An 18,418-nucleotide genomic window follows, 5' to 3' on the forward strand; every position below is an offset into this window, starting at 1 on the left:
CAATCAGACACCATGCTCCAACCTGTTCTCTGACCTCTGTTGCCTGGAAGCCATAACCCAGATAGCTGCATTCTGTGGAGGAAGTAGGACACAGAGCAAAGGGCTGGAGCAGGGCCCCTCCTTCCTCCAGCGGCCATGATACCTAACTTCAGGGAGAGCCACTCTCCCTTACCCAGCTAAGACTGCTTCTCTCTGTCCTTTGCTGCCGTGTTCCAGATTTCAGCCAGTGTCTCAAGTCTGACCTCTCCCTATCCCTTAACCCTTGCATGCTTACAGCATCTGTGAGCATCTGTGAGCAGCCTTTTAGAGAGCTTTGGACAAGCTGGCAGGACTTACTTAAAAGTCCGCCCCTGTCTTTCATGTATTTATTTTCCACAGTAGAATGCAATCCGGTTGCCTTCCATGTTGTGGCTGTATTATGAGAGAGGGGAGGGGAGATTCTATGGAGAAACGAGAGGTCTGTGGTCAGGGAATGATACATACAACTTGCCTCTTGCTTCTGGTTTACTTTTTGGCATGTGAAGTGTGGCCTTCCTTCTAATGTAATTTCTGATTGTGTGCATTATCTGTCTCTAGATACATTTAAGCCCGCTTGAAGCTTCCTGGTGTCATCTACTGTTTGCTATAGTTAATATTAACCTGCCCACATGATGGTGAGCCCCACGGGCAGGGACTATTTCTTAATCATTTTCGTATCTTCTAAGAATCGGGCAGAAGAGCTGAACCAACACTGGAACTAATTAATGTCTGGTGGGGAGGGGAGGGAGTGGGGAGAAGTGGGGATATTTCTCGTAATACCACAGTCTCTTGTGGCCACATATCTAGAGAGTCCTTGAAGCATGGTGCCTGCCGTAACATCTTTCAGCTTCCGTGACCCTAAATGAAAAGGCATCTAATGCTGAGGGATCTGCACAGGGATGAGGATGTGGGTAGTGATTAGGAAAGAGAAGTGTGTGCCTGGTCACTCGGTCCCCTTGCAGCCCTGCAGCCATAGTCATGCTGAAGGAGGGGAGGTCGGCTTCTGGCTGTCCTAACAGTTAAATATTCATTCTGCCAAACAAATAATTTAATAAATGATGGCCAAATGTGATAGAGGTGGTACTCCTGGTAGAAATTTCTCTTCAATATGGGTTAAACTGATTTGGGGGTACCCTTGGAAACTTATTATCATTTCTTAAGTAGTTTCTCTGGGGGAAAGCATTTTGAGTTACAAATGACTAAGTTATATATAAACTTTTGTATCATGTTCAATCATATGCCAGGGACTGATTGTATTGTATTTGTAGTCCATCTGGGGCCATGAGAACAGAAGAAAAATCAAATCATCAACTGGGTAATGTCACTTCTGGGGACAACAAATCCAAAGTAACAAAATAGTCTATAATATGGAATGTCACTTAAGAATGAAAATGAACACGTCCTGCACAGTTTGTGGCATTTGTAGGCTGGTCTGATGTCTACAAGAAAAACTGCAGACAGAAACTGATAAGAAGGTGGGGTCAGGAGAGCCAGGAAAATTGGATCCAGGTAATGGTAGATAGAGATGAACAAAACCCATTATATAAATGTATAAAATTTCCAGAGAATAAAGTTAAACTATTTAAAAATATAAATAAGCTCAAGGCCGCAGGAAATTGGAAGATATAAATAATAAAATGTTCTCTTGTATATTAAAAAAAGATGTCATGAAATTGTATTGCATGGATCTGACTAGATTGTATTTTCTTCTTTCTTTTTATTTATTCTTCTCTGGTTAGACTATATTTTCTTATTCCCAGGTAATTAGATACTATGTACATATACACTATAAAATTCATAAAAATGGTGAATGGATGCCACACTGCATGACACTTCCTCTATAGTGGTTCAGGAATTGTCCAGTACCTTTAAAACCAGTGTGGAGCTGTATAAATGGACTGAGATTGGCTTGGTGGTGGAAGTTCATAGATCATAGATTAGTGTTTCCTTGGAATTTTCAATATTTTTTCTTTTGAATACACTATAATATTCAATTCAGCCCTTCAAAGCAAAATGAAGACAGTATTTGGACTTTCAGAATTGTGAAACAAAGATTTAACGCAAGGGGGCGCAACGGAGCCATTGTCCTTGGCTTCCAAAATCGGCGACTGGGAACAGAAGAAAAGAAGACAGGCGGTTTCCTTAAGAATAATCCAGATAAAGAATTTCCCAAAGCTAAATTTGCGCTGCCAAAGGCTCTATGCCTAGTTATATATCTTTGAGTGGCTGAGTACTTTTCATTCCACACGCAAAGATACACACGTGCACAGACACGCACACACGCACATTTTATTTTGCTAAGATCTTTAATAATACCTTTAAGGTTATTGTGAACTTATTGGTGATTTTCACTTAAGACTCAACACACATAATTGTCACCTAGCAGAATAAACCCATGCATGCCATTAGAGTATGATTAGCAAATAAAAATTATGTATGTGTATGTAGGTGTGTTGAACAAATGATTTTTCTGTGGGTGTATATCATGAAATGATTAAATCCAGCTAGACAGGACATATATATCAATTAATTGAATGCTTTATTTGGAGCTGCAATATTTACTAACATTTCTTCATAATCCATTGCTGCCGAGGTACAAAAAAATTAAATGGCCCCCCCGAATTAGGTGTCTATAATTGTCAGTACTTACTTTACTGTGGATATTGTTGGCTTGCTAAATAATTTTGTTATCTGAATTCTTTCTCCCTGTTTGGTTGTTGCTGTTTTTGTTTGGTTGGTTTTTGTTTTAGTGTTTTTAGAATTTAATACATGAGTACTACATTTATATCATTGCCTCCTGCCTCTTCTTCTCCAATTCTTCCCATGCTTCTCTTCATTTTCATGACCTCCTCTTCTTTATTACTGTTACATACATATACATCCAGACACATTTTTATATACATACACACACACATACACACCACACACACACACACACACACACACACACACACATACCACACACACACACACACACACACACACACATACCACACACACACACACACACACACACACACACATACACACACATACCACACACACACACACACATACACACACACACACACACACACACACACACACACACACACACACATACACACACACATACCACACACACACACACACACACACACACACACATACCACACACACACACACACACACATACACACACACACACACACACACACACACACACACACAAACACACACACACCCTAAGTCCTTCCTGTGCTGCTGCTAGGTACCTGTATTTAGGGCTGACCACTTGGGACTGGGTAACCTATCAGGAAGCTCATCCCTGGAGAAGCCTCTTTCTCCCTCTCTCTGCAGGCATTGATTGCCTGTAGCTCTTCATCTAGTGGTGGGACCCTGTGAGATGAGTTATTTTATTTTATAGTGTATATGTATTTTTAACTGAAGGGACCTTCACGGGCTTTCACTTTTTTTTTTTTTTCCTATGAGACAGGGTTTCTCTGTGTAGCCCTGACTGTCCTGGAATTTGCTTGGCAGACCAGCCTAGCTTCGAACTCACAAAGATCCTCCTGCCTCTGCCTCCCAAGTGCTGTGATCCAAGGTGTGCACCACCATACGCAGCGGGCTTTGGCTTTTTAAATTAAAGCCAAAGTCTAAGTATATGCTACTAGATTATCATCAAACTCATAAGGTAAGTAAACTTGATTGATGATTGTCCATAAGTGAAAAGTAAAACATTATACTAAATTGCTAACCAAATACTTCCTTTAAAAATGTAAAAAGTCTTTGACACCCCCACCCCCAGAAGCCTGTAGAGGCTCAAAGCCTCGAAGTGCTTAGTAGATAGTGACAAGCGTTAACATTTTTTTCTCTTACACTCTAATAATTTATTACCTACCACAGTGATTGTGTGCTGTCAGTAACTGAAAAAAAAAAAAAAATGAGGGATGTGTTTAAAATCCTATTTCCTAAGGGTCGCGTGTTTTCAGGTATCGAGCACAAATTTTCAGCTGGAAATGTTCCCCACCTCAGAGGAGGTGTAAGCTGTCAGCTCCTAGCTCTGACCCTTCCTGCGACTTTATCCCTCACATTAGCCTCTCAGAAAATCTGTTTCTTTATTCGTAAAGCTGCTTTGCCCTGGATGTAAGGGTAAATTGAAGATATTACTTGCCTGTGTGCATTTTGTACAGTAGCACAGTCCTTCCATTAGACTTATCCTGGTGACCTTGACTCATTCCTTGCAAGCTGAGGAGCCTCCAGGATGGACTAGGTGTGTGCTGAAAACAGACCTGGATGGTGATGGACACTGGGCTTGAGACCCAGGGTGTCTGCAGGTGCCTTTTTCGTATGCCGTCATTGCCTCCCGTTCTTAGTGACAGAAAGTCCCAGGCCTTCATACAAACACCAGAAACCTCGGGTCATCTCAGCATATGGAGCTGAATGATGTGATCTTCAGACTCCCTTGTCTCCGGTTTAGGGGAAAGAGCTCATAAGACACTACCAGCATGGGAGGGAACAGGTCATTTTCATCATGGGTAACCAGCTCTGCTGGGCTACAACCCACTGTCCTCCACGCTGATGAGCTCTGAAGGTGTTTACCCTGAACTGTGTCTTTAAGTGTGGTGATTATTTTTCTTCAAAGGGAAAGGCAGCTGAGGGGCACGGGCTGGCTCGCCAGCTTTTGCTCCTTGATGACAACAGCGGATTTGGCCTGATTTCCTATTCTCCGCAATCACTGATGGGAGGAGAGGCAGCCATTAGTGGGGGGTCCCAGTTGACCTTCAGCTAAATTGTTGCTCCTTTCCCTTCCCGCCTTTCTTTCGTTCGGGGGGGGGGGGGGGGGATGGGGGAGGAGCTCTAGCTAAAACAGAAAGGTAAAGGAAAGAAAGCAGGTGTGAGGCTGACAGACGATGAAATTGGTGGGGAAAGCGTTCTTAATCTGACAGCTCTTCCGGCTCTCCTGCCTTTTGAGTCTGTGAATAGGAAAATGAATTGTAAGCGCCGTTCGAATCGGGGAACGCAGCCAATAAGAAATGGACTATATGTATATTGTCCTAGAGTTCTTGAATTCTTTGAGTCTGGGTTATTTTTTTTTTAATCTCAAAACAATATTCAAGGCAGAATGGAGGGGCGTTAGCTCTGACATGCTGACACGGTCCCTGTCAGGAGCCTTTCCTAACAGAGCCTCTCAAGCCCATGATAATCAGCAGATTTCAAATGTCTATGGTTGACTCATGCTGAGTTGGGGATGCCCTATCCCCGCACCCCACACAGAAGATATAAACCGGAAAGTGCAAAAGCTCAGGTCAATGTCATCCCAAATAAACTCCTCTCAGGCCATAAGTACAGTTTGAAACTTAGATGAAAGTACATTACTTCCCAATGATAGGTATTGAAAATAAAGCAAGTGACAATGAGGGCCATTTGCAGAGATTGGATGTTCCCTTGTTATAACTTTTGGAGCATTTTATGTCACCGGGGAAAACCTTAGAGGTGTTTCTCAGTGGTGCTGTGTGAGATGAATTTCCCTTAATTGTCTACCTCATTGTTATTACACATGAGTTCAGCATGAGTAGTCATGGAGGCGACGTAACTGCTAATAGCATGCGCTAATGGCAGCTGAGTAGCTTAGGTTAACATCAGCGCAGTGGGGTGAACGTGTGGGGTGGGCTACTATTAATCTCAAGTAGAACCCAAATAAAGGCAAAAACCATCAACCTCCATAATAGCATCCTCCATTCATTTCCAGAGAAGACAAGTTAAAAATTGTCTTTGTTAAGTACAGTGCTTTTCACTGCAATGGGGAAAATTCCTTACGTGGTGAAAATTTGTGATGTCCCTTGACTTACACTGGGTGCACCTGGTATACTTTGCCTGTGAACTTTCTAAATTTACTGCTCAAAGCTGGATGCATGCTGAAGCTAAGAAGGCAATCATGATGCTATACATTTTCATTAATGCACTATGTAAAGACATCATTGTTTTCTTTTCATTCAGTGTTTGATACACATAAACTTATTTATGAACTGGTGGTGTCACACACCTGTAATTCCAGCACTCCAGAAGATGAAGCAGAAAGATCATTAAGTTCAAGGTCAGCCAGGACTCTATAGCAAGGTCTAAGTAGCTTGGGCTACAGAGTAAGACCCTTAAAAAAATAAATTAGGATGTGTACATGTAGGTGTGCATATTTTCTCAAGATCTTGACTTCTTCCAGGTCTGAAGAGCTTCTGCTGCCTGCTAATGTTTGAAACTGGTGGGAAGGAAAGGAAAGGAGAAGAGAGGAGGGGAGAGGAAGGAAGGAAGGAAGGAAGGAAGGAAGGAAGGAAGGAAGGAAGGAAGGAAGGAAGGAAGGAAGGAAGGAAGGAAGCCAGGAAGGAAGGAAGGAAGGAAGGAAGGAAGGAAGGAAGGAAGGAAGGAAGGAAGGAAGGAAGGAAGACAGGAAAATTGATGTCATCCTCAGTAAATTCCAGGCCAGTCTGGGATATGGGAGACCTTGAAAGAGGGAGAAGGGTGATGGAGAAGGAAATAAAGAGAGAAGAGAGAGAGATTGTGTCCTAAATAGCATATTAGAATTCTAGTCACAATTTTTTACTCTTTCCCAAGTTTATCATTTGTCAATTGCATTTCTTTGTGCTCTCATTTCAAGAAGAGACTTTCTGAATTTTAACATGTCATTTTGCAAGTTTTTTTTTTTTTTAGATTTTCTTGCATTTATCTCTTCAGTACTAAATTGTTCTTGATCATGCGATCACAAAGATAATTTTCTCACAGTCTCTTAACGTTTCATGCTAATAATTATTCTTTGTACATTTAAATTTTCACTTCACTTGGTTAAATAATATGTATAGTAAGAAATTGGCATTCAACTTCATCTTTTCCCACCTCAATGGCCAACAACCCCAGTATCATGTATTGTAAAGCACATCCTTTCCCTGTGGACAAAAGAGGAAGAAATCCCATTACTCACGGTTGTGGTTGCCTCTTTGTAGGCTCCCTGTTCCATTATTCCACTTGTCTCTTTCTGTGCCTATAGTGTGTAGTTTTACAAGATAGATATCTGCACAGCTTCCCTAATTTACTCAGAATCTGCAGAGAGGGGTCCCCAGGAAAACAGCTACTAACGTCAAAGAAATGGTCGGCTGAACTGACTCACTCGTTCACTCCTTCATCCATTCATCAAAAGTGATACCTATCATGTTTCTGAGAAGTCCAAGGAATTGAAAACTGAATAATTCATCATCACTAACCCCAAAGAAAGATCCTAGGGAGTGAAGCCAGTGAAGAACTCCATTTTGTTCTGTTCTGAGCCAGAGCCACCACGCTGTGGACACCTGAGGGAAGGAAACAATCACGCCAGGCCCACTTAGACAAACCTTAGCTGTTTTAGCCAATAAATAGTAGCTTCAGGATTGCCTAAGGGCGTGAAACTGGCGTGTGTGTGTGTGTGTGTGTGTGTGTGTGTGTGTGTTAGGTGAGAAGAACGGAATTGCAGTGGAGAAAAACCTCATTCAGGTGTGGAAGCACAAGGCTTGTTTCCTAAGAAAGCATCAAACAGAGGCAGTCAGGCTAGAAAGGATGGCTCTATGTGCCCAGCTGAGCTTGAACGCTATGCTGTAGGCTGAGGAAGAGTGGGGATTTTAAGCCAAAAGAGAATGCCTCTTTGGTGATATATTTGGCAGTGTGAAAGCCAAGACCCGTGGAAGGGAGGGTCAGTGCTACTCCTGGAAAGGCCAGTCCAGAGGCCGCCAGTGTGTTGCTACTATGGTCTGACTTGGCAGATGTGTGTCAAATGGGAGACAGTCACAGGTCTGCAAACATTCATTGAGAACAGGGCATGACAACAGCTGTCAGCTGTCATGGAAAGAGTTGAGAAAATGTCAGCAAAGTGTCTAACTTGGGTAACTAAGTAGATGGGATATCCCTTCCATTTGGAAGGGGCAGACACTGCTGGAGAAGTGTTATGGGATAAGTGCCCAAAGCAAAGGACAGCCCATGACTTTCTATTTGACTGTGTCAAGCTTAAGGAGCAAAGGACCCACTAGGTTGAGAAGTAAGAAATTAGTTGGAAGCACACAGAGACTAAGCACCTTGTGTTCTCTTTCCTCCTAAGACATCTGTAAACAACCAGAATCCTCAAATATACTAAATCCTTCATTTATACTCTATAGTTGTTTAAGATGGCTTTGCCAGGCATTCTTGCACATTTCCAGCCCTAAGGCATAGCCAGGACATCACCATTCCTCCATTTTCATGGGATGGGGAGAGGAGCGCTAGCTGAATGACTCTCTAGGAACTTAGTCACTTTAAGAGGGCATTGTCATAGGAAGAGTGTCCCCACCGGGAACATTAAACACTTCAGCTCTTAGAAGTCTCCATCGCAGTAACAGACAATGAGGCTTCATTTCAGATGTGCCCCTGGTACCTTTCGTTCTAGAACACTCCATTAGCAGTTGTGGAGGAAGACGGGGTTCCCAGAATTCATCATGCAAAGAACAACATAGAAACTAGAAGAACTTGGAGTGTTGAAAGTCAAAGTGCAGTCTGGTGAGATGACTCAAGGGATGAAGTCCTTGCCCCAAAGGCATGAGGGCTTAAGTTTGGAACCCAAAACTCACAGACAAACCAAACAGACTTGGAGCCCACAGACAAACCAGACAGATTTGGACAAACCCAGAACCTATGGACAAACCAAACAAATTTGAAACCCGCCTGGTATCCCAGCATTCCAGAAACAAAGACAGCAAATCCTGAGGCAGGCTGGCCAGCTAGAACGGCCAGAATCACTAAGTTCCAGGTTCATCAAGAGTCCTCGCCTCAGTAAAGAGAAGCAAGAGAGTCTAGGAACACAGCTAAAGTCAACTCCAGGCCTCCACATGCATGGACACACATGCCACACGGGCAAATAAGCAAAAACAAATATAGAGATCATTAATAAAGAGATATTTCCTGTGCTACACTTAGGGTAAGATGTGAAAATTAGATTTTCAGCATAAAATAGACTATTGAGAAGTAGATTTCTGTCTACTTATACAACACCTGAATCTGTTTTCATATCTCATGAACTACCTATGGCATTTTCCCAATGACTGCCATCATGTAGTAAAAAATTTTAAAGGCAATGACGAACTTCAGGGGTTAATTAAAAATTTATAGCTGTGTATAATATCTCATGCCTGTAATCACAGCACTTGGGAGGCTAAGGCTGGAGAATCACTGTAAGTTTAAAGGCAGCCTAGGCTACATGGTTAGCTTGGGCTCTAGTGCTTCAAAAAAAGAAAAGAAAAGAAAAAAGGAAAGGACGAGAGAGAGAGAGAAAGGAAGGAAGGAAGAAAGAAAGAAAGAAAGAAAGAAAGAAAGAGAGAAAGAAAGAAAGAAAGAAAGAGAGAAAGAAAGAAAGAAAGAAGAAAGAGAAGAAAGAAAAAAGGAAGACAGGCTATTGCCTTTATCTAGATAATCTATGTGCTCTAGGACGCCCCCCATATTAGGCTAGAAATTAATAATAATTCATATCTTGAGCATGAAGCATACAGTAAGCTGTAATATATGGTGGTTATTGCCAATTTAGGCCTGATGCCACTGACTCAAAACACCACATGTCTGTTGACTTATGGTATAAGAAGTTAAATATACTTGTACTATTTGGTATAAAAAAAACCATTAGCTGAGTGTTATAAACCCCCCCTTACTCTGCTATTGTTTATCAATGCCTATGAGATTGGACTTAAATTACAGAGACATAAAGCCAATATTTATGAAGATATAATTTTCACTGAACACATTTATATCTGCCTCACTGTAGTTCATGCTTATTCCTAAATAATAATCACAAAGCCCTCAAAATGTTATATAAATGGGGCTGGAAATCTACCTGTTAAAGCTCTTGAATGATGCCCTCCTCTGAAACAGTCCTTTCCTGCCATTTAACTTAAGAAGTCCCGGAGCCCCATCAAACGACACTGAAGCAGATTGCAATGTCGTTCTTCAGCGGGCGGGAGTAGCAGGCATCTCACTGAATGCCTCAAAGGGGATCCCAGGAAGGTTTCCATTCTCAGTCCCCAGTACTCAGCCACAGACTGTGCTTTTCTGAAGCAGCACTCTCTAACTTCTGTGACAAGGTATATGTTGGCACATGTGTCTAGCACAGTCTGGTCTGTGGCTCTATTACACAGAACCCGGGTTCCTAAGGTACCTCCAAGTGATTTAGTTGGTCGCTACTCTACAATACAGATGGTGGGGAGTGTGTGCTCAGGGTTGGTCTCTTCACACACATACACATCATCTCATCTGCTATCCAGTAAACTCTATAGAGGTTGAAATGTGATTCCCCCAAAACATTGGTGTTGAACCCCCCCCCCATATCAGTACCTTACAGTATAACTTTATTAAGAAATGAGGTTATTTTGGTTAGGATTAGCTAGGATGAGCTTACATTCATTGTATGTATCTAGAAGAATGAGACCCTGTTATATTAAAACAAGTACCAAGCTGTATATAATTGGGCAAGGGCCCAATACACACACACACACACACACACACACACACACGTTCTTTAAAGATAGTATTGTTGAAGTTACCATCACAATGGCAGGGATCTTAAGTCTCTCCCTAAAAGGGGGTGATTTGGGCACAATCGTGCACACGGGAAATTCCCTGTGAACACAACAGCAGAGTCCATGGTGGCACTATTAGATAGCCAACAAGTAGGGGCCTGTAATCCCAGCTACTCAGGAGGCTGAGACAGGGTGATCAGGAGGTGAAAGTCAGCCTGGACACCAACCTATTGAGAATGTCTCAAAACAAAATATAAAAAGAGAGCTGCTGATAAAGCTCAGTGGTAGAATATCCCTAGCATGCACAACACCCTAGACTCAATCCTCAGGAACCAGTAAAAATACATACAACTTTATGAAAGATGGCCAGCAAACCACCAAATTTGAAGACATGGGAAGGACCGTCCTTCACAGCCCTCTGAAGGAATCAACTCTGTCTCCTCTTGATCTTGAACTTACAGCCTACAGGTCTGTGAAACCTAAAATATTAGCCATGTGAAGCATCCAGTTTATGATGCTTTGTCACAGTAGCCCAAGCAAACTCATCCTTAGCCTGTATCCCAGAGAAGATACGGAGGAATGATATCACTACCTTGATTGCTTCTTAAGAGCAGAACTGACAACTGTCTAAAAAGTTAATCATTCTCAGCTCTTCGTTTTATAGCCTTCTGGTGCCTAACGTTGTAATTGCCATCTGTGGAGTGAGGAAAGGTCTGATGGAAATGTGTTCTTTACGTGAGTGATGTGCATCGCACTGATGGATGGCTGATGGAAATATCTGGGAGAATGAGGCCCTGTTGTAGTAAAACAGGAGCTGAGTGGTATATAATCTCAGCTTATTGGTACCAAGGGCCCAATACATAAAGACCCTGCTTTGACATTAAACTGATGCCTGTGTTAAAAAGACACTAATGACAAACGTTTGAAAATAATCATAGACAAGTTTCTGCTCATATAAAGGAGATGCTCATATGTTTTGCTTCTGTATAGAAACAGTCAGAACTGGGTATGAAATATCAGAACATCACTAAGACTAGAAAGAGTTTTGACAGCAAAGAGATACTCTATTCCAGAGGCTCATGGGAGAGGACTGAAAAAGAATAAGCTGTGAGATCCGATAGTGCCAGGTTCCATCTCCTGCCTGCTACCTCCTAACTGCATAGCCTTATGGAAGTCATTTAACCCTCAAAGATTCTGTCTGATTGCCTGGAATGTGGGATAACAATGTCTTCACCATATACCTGGTCTTGGGGTTAGAGATAATATTGGAGACTGAAGAGATGGCTCGGTGGTTAAGAGCACTTGCTGGAGACCCAGAGTTCAGCTCCCAGCTCACATGTCAAGCAGCTCACAACAACCTGTGCCTTTAGCTCCTGGGAAGCCAACACCCTCATCCTTTGTGGGCACCTAAACACATACACACATACACACACACACACACACACACACACACACACACACACACACACACACATTGTTTAAAGATAATATTGAACTTCCTGTCACAATGCCTGGTAGTATACTCAGTAGAACTGTTCAATAAATGGTAGCTACAAATTTCATATTTGACCTTGTTATCACTAGAGGTCCATTCTCCACTCCAACACTAGGAAATCCAAATTAAAGTCTGTTTAGCAGAGTTCAAATTAGTGGACCTGAAAATGCCTAAGAAAAAAATTGTTGATGTTGCTACTGAAAATTCTTTCTTCTCCACCATGTACCCACACTGTGAGAGTATAGCAACATAGCATGCTCTTGGGTTTGAATGAGCCATGGATAGTTAACCCAAAGAAACTTCAGTCTAAAACACTCACTATTCTAAAGGACAGAAAAGTAATGTGAAGCTGAAATTTTAGAAAACTTAGAAGCACACAGGCACTCCTGAACTTCAAGGCAGCATCTCTTTGAGGCACTGGGATATAGGCCATGCTTTTGAACTCAGTTCCAATCAGCCCAGTCTTTGTGTGTATTCTCTGAAAGAGGCAGTCTGGAACCATAGATATAAGGCAGGCAAGAGGCTCCAGTGTCGTCCTGGGCATTGCTTCCTGGAAGGAAAATAACCATATCCCATCGTGACTCTGAGCCAGCAGCATGGAAATTATGCAAGGTGGTTTGGGACTGAAAAGAACCTTTCATGGAAAAAGAGATAGCCAACCAACCACCTCATTCAGTGTTACAGCAACTAAAGACTGTGCTGAATGACACCTGCTACAGCCACCCTCTTGCTACCAGACAGTGTCGAACCTCAGAACCTTCAGCCTGAACTCTGCAAGTCCAACATGTGTCTCCCGAGAGGTTAATTTTTTTCCTAGCTTGGATGTAATGAATTACTCCAGGTAATATCCTTCCGTGTTCCCTGTTGAAATTGCTCATTAATCAGCCTTGAACTTGCCAATGGGAAATCTCATCCACAGGGCTCTAAACTTGACGGGATTAGAACAAATTAGCCTGAGATGTGGGGTGACAGGCTCAGGTTAGTGTGATGAGCCCCGCATACACAATGTGGTGGACAGCACACCCTTGAGTGGCCGAGCTCAGGCACAGCTGTGGATATGAGACATCCATTTCTCTTGCAGGAACAAAAGGAAATCTGAGTAAAGCAGTAAGGATTGCCTTTACATTTGGCTCTAAACCCAGAAATTTAGACCATTTCAGAGCTATATGGGATCTTACATGTGTCTTACCAAAGTCACTCAGCTCAGTAATGAGTAAACTGGAAAGTCACTCTTCTTCCAGATACTAAAGTTGTCTTGCAAATAAATGACTCATCCACTCATCTAGTGACAGAGGTCACCCTTGCCACTAGAGTACAGAGCTAATGAGCAGTCAGGACTCTGTTTACCAACCCCCCATTCCCATCCTAGAATAGGCCACTTGCTCAGAACTGCATAACCATCTTTCCTAAAGAGGAACGTCATGCCCCATCCTCACCTCTGAAAATATGAACTGTGGCTCAGTGCCTAGCACACCTTAAAGAGAGATGCTATGGGATGTCTTTCTGTATGCTGTGAATATATGTTGCTCTGATTTGTTGATTAAAAAAAAAAAAAAGCTGCATTGGCCTATGGCAAGGCAACTTAGAGGCAGGTGGGAAATCCAAGCAGATATACTGAGAGAAGAAAGGAGAGGAGGGAGAGATGCCAGCTGCCACCATGGAAAGAACAGCAAGATGCCAGGAGACTGGTGATGCCATGGCCACGTGGCAACTTATAGATTAATAGAAATGAGTTAAGTTATAAGAGCTAGCTAGCAAGAAGCCTGCCATAGACTATACAGTTTGTAAATGATATAAGCCTCTGTGTGTTTACTTGGGTCTGAGCAGCTGCAGGACCAGGCAGGACACAGGAAAACCTTCCAAACTACAGAGAGACATTTGAAACTCCCGGAAGTCTTGTCTGCTGTCATCTCTTTGGCTTAATGGTGAGAAGCAGTTGGATTGAAATGGACAAAGAGTTTCAAATGACAGATAAGGGAAAAGAAGTGGTCCACTGATAAGCAATGCTGGGAGCCCTCATACCCAGAGGCTTCAAAATAAGATTGCCATTGTGTATTTATCTTGGACAGTAAAATTCCACCTCATGCAAGGGGATTGGACAAATGACACCCTTAAATCCCTGCCCAACTTGAGGTTAAATTTCCTTCACACTACAGAGGAAGAAGGTTAAGGGAGCAGTGACCTCCTGAAGCCAGCAGCAGTGGGGGAAAGCATAAGATCAGGTCTTGGGGGCTTGGGGACCATAGTGGCAACTCTTTCCCTTCTTTCCATCCCTCTGTACCTGAAACTTCCACCTGCCACCTTCCTGTTTCCTCAGAGGTGGAGTGATCATTCTGAAATCATTTTCCTAGAAACATTTAAAAAAAAAAATCCCTACTCCCTCCTTAATTGCACAGTTCATTGCCACCTCTCTCTAGACCAGTGTTCCTCAACCTGTGGGTCACAACTGCTTTCAGGGTGGAATGACCCTTTCACAGGAGTCACCTAAGACCATCAGAAACACAGATATTTCCATTATGACTCATAAAAGTAACAAAGTTACATTATGAAGTAGCAATGAAATAATTTTATGGTTGGGGGTCACCACAACATGAGGAACTGTATTAAAGGAATGAGGCATTAGGGAGGTTGAGAACCACTGCACTAGACCTTTCTGTAGTATTTTTCTGCATTGTAGCATCACTTATTTACATGCTGTCTCCTGGGAGACAGGCAAGGTTTTGAGATTAGAAGTGATAGGGGAATAGTCCATGAATCATAGCACTTATTTATCATAACATACTACATCATGTGTGATTTCATTTCCTCCTGGAAAAAAAAAAGTCACTTCTATTATTGAAGGATTTGGATGGAGTTTTTAAATCTATTCTCTCATATTTACACTTCAAACAGTTGTCAGGCTGTAACTCTGCTATAATAACACTGCTGTCTGTCTTTGTCGTCCTCTCCCAACTCTCCAATAGTGGCTCTGCTCCTCGTCTAGTTCTATCCACTATAGAAACACTAAGCCAAAAATGTTAGGACATTCTAAGATCACAAGCCCATGAATACCTCAAATGTCAGCCCCTACTGCTTTTGATTGGCATATAATAGTTGTACACATTGATGAGAACAGTGTGATGTTTTTTGATCAGTGTATATATTGGGTAGTGATCAATTCAGAGTAATTAGCCTATCCATCAACTTAAACTTCAAGTACACCATTATAATGAATATACTCAGATCTTCTAAATATTTTGAGATACTTCCTTCATTAATACTGATGATAGTTGCCCTGCTGTGCATAGAATACTAGACTTTATTCCTCATATCTAACTCTAATATTGACCGGTTGACCTCTTGTTCCTTTCCTCTGCTTACCTCGGTCTCCAGTAACCAACAGTCTATGTTCAATGTCTATATACTATTTTAGATTCCACATATGAGTGAGGTCATCTTTCTGAGCTAGCTTATTTTTTTTTAATTTGTTTTTTTGAGACAGGGTTTATTTGCATAGTCTTGGCTGTCCTAGAAGTAGCTCTGTAAACCAGCTGGCCTCAAACTCACAGAAATCCTCCAGCCTCTACCTCCTGAGTACTGGGAGGTAAAGGTGTGTGCTACCACTTCCCAGATATGCCTGACTTATGTTACCTAACATGATGTATTTTAACTCCATCTGAGGTGTCATGAGCAGCTGGATTTCAATGAATAGTGTTCTACTGGGTAGCCACATTTGGAAGAGGGACCTCACTGTGGCCACTTAACTCTATTGCACCAGTAACAAGGACTCTCAGCAGCCACCAGGATAATGAACCAACTGGGAACTCTCTTAAATGTGCAAAGGAGATCTGAGCATCAACATTAGCCTGCCATGGAGGCCACACTGTGGCTTGAAGAGTATTCCATTCATCAGCTTGCTGGAGGCAGCTGACTCATTTGTGTAACATTGTACCTACATGGCCCTAAGGACGATAGTCTCTACACTTTTCATTTTTGGTAAGTCACCCACTTCCTTTATACTAGTCTGGCCTCTAAACTTACAGTTCACTTTGAAGCTGTTACTTGTCTAAGGCTAGCTCAGCCTCATTGCATTGCCCAGGACAGTAGTTCTTCAAGTGTGGTCCCTGGACTGGTAGTGCAACATCACCTAGGGACTTGTTATAAATAGTCTCAAGTCTCCATCCAGACCTACAACATCAGAAAAAGATGGCAGAGCACAGCCATCTTGGGTCCTCACTGGGTGATTTGGGTGTGACTTTAAACATGGGAGCCATGGGTCTGGAGAAGGGGGAGATGGGGAGTGTTCGTGTGGACAGTTTGTCTGGTTTTGAATGATTGGCTTTTCTAGGGCTGCTACCTGTCACCCCATCAAATGATCCACAAACCACAGACGGAGAACTTCTGAGCCCCTCACCCCCACCTGTCTCGGGTTTCAAGAAGATTGCAGTCTCATCAGCATCAACAAAGCTCAGTGCTCCCAACTGTTTGAGATGAGAGTCCAGATGCATGTAGAATGATAAAAAAACCAAAAGTTTAGTCTGAGAATACTGGATGAAGGACAGACTGATCTATGCTTTTAGAGATGGTAAAGGCCATTGTGTTCAAAATTAGTGATGAGTGTTTGTCTGGCGTGTGCAAGACCCTGAGTTTTATGCCCAGCACCACATATGTTGACAAAGATTACAAGTTAAAGCATGGCCTGGCCTACTTAGCAGAACACTGTTTCTAAATAATAAAAGGAGTTCTTTGTAGGCCAGAGCCAAGAGACAGAAATACAAGGGTCCAGATTTATACCAGATAATAAAGAACAGTATGGTGCCAACAGGCATGCTTAAGATGGGCACCTGGAGGTGTGATGCATCCCGCTCAGTGTCCATAGTCGGGCAAGGGCCATAGCAGTCTTGTCAAGAGTAAGGGAGAGACAAGAGTTCTCCTAAATCACCTGCAGGATTCTTCTGACATTCTGTAACTTTATTCCTTGATGTTTACAGATACTTAAAACATATAGAAAAGAAAAAGAGGGGGAGAGAACAGGAAACAAATTATTCATACCATGAATCTTACTTAAATTGACTAGGCACCATCAAGTTCACCATCCTACTATGTCTTGTTAATATAGCATTATTTTTTATAGTGAGTATGAATCTGTAAACCCTTGGAAAGTATTTGTGGAGAAGCAATGGCTGACTCACTGATTTGCAAAACATTTGCAAATGTGCCCCATGAGCCAAGATCTGGCAAAAATAGGTGCTGGGGGATAACAGAGTAAAGACATGGTTTCTGCGTGGTGGTACTCAGGTAGGGTGGAGGCAAAGCAAAGCAGACAGCTTTCCTAAGGCTCTACGTGGCCTCTGCTTGTTGAGAACTAATGGAAGGACTGGGTTCCGAATGTTTGATCCAGAGTCAGAAAGTTAAATCCACTAACCCAGCCAGTTTTCCTCATCTGCCTTTCCTAAATTAATGTCTGGCCCTTGATGCTCTCTTCGGAGAACCTCCTCGCCTGTGCCTCCTTCCTCCTAGAAGCTTGCTTTGTCTTTTCTGATGCCCCACTACATTGTACACAGCATTGCTTTTACCCAACACATGCCTTTCATTAGTATTTAAATAAGAAGAAACACATTTCAAAATAAAGGAAGAAGAGAAATTATACAGTCCATTTACATTATTGGCATTAAAGAAATACTTCAATTATTATGATTATTAATATATGAAGAGGGCTGGCAAGATGTCTCAATGAGTAAAGCTGCTTGCCCCACAGACTTGGTAACATGAGTTCAATCCTCAGTACCAATGTAAGGTAGAATAAAAGAACCAAGGTGGAAGGAGAGAATCAACTCCTCAAGGCTGTCCTCTGGCCTCTGACCTCTACATGTACACTACAAACACATGCATGCACACACGTGCGCACGCGCGCGCGCGCACACACACACACACACATGCACACATATGAATTTAAGCACACACTCTAAATTTTTGTAATTAAGAAAATGTGTAGTGGTCATCCCAAGTGTTGTTTTTTGTTTTGTTTTGTTTATACACATTGGTGTTTTTGCCTTCATATATTTCTGTGTGAGGGTGTCAGATCTCCTGGAACCTGAGTCACAGACAGGTAAGGTCTGCCATGTGGTTGCTGGGAATTGAATCCTGGTCCCCTGGAAGAGCAGTCAGTGCCCTTAACCACTGAGCCATCTCCCCAGCCCTGGTCATTCCAAGTTTTAATGATACCTTTTATATTTGTCTTCAAGCTGATGTTTGAGCCATGCAAACCCTGAGGAAAGGCATTTCAAGTTTCCGACAGGTTTAGAGATCAAATTCAGTTTCTTCCACAGTTACAAATACAGACATGGAGCTCAAACTGGCTAGAGTGCCAGTTCTGAAAAAGTAATAGTTA

Source organism: Onychomys torridus, chromosome 19 (assembly GCF_903995425.1).
Source record: "Onychomys torridus chromosome 19, mOncTor1.1, whole genome shotgun sequence".
Classification (NCBI taxonomy): Eukaryota; Metazoa; Chordata; class Mammalia; order Rodentia; family Cricetidae; genus Onychomys; species Onychomys torridus.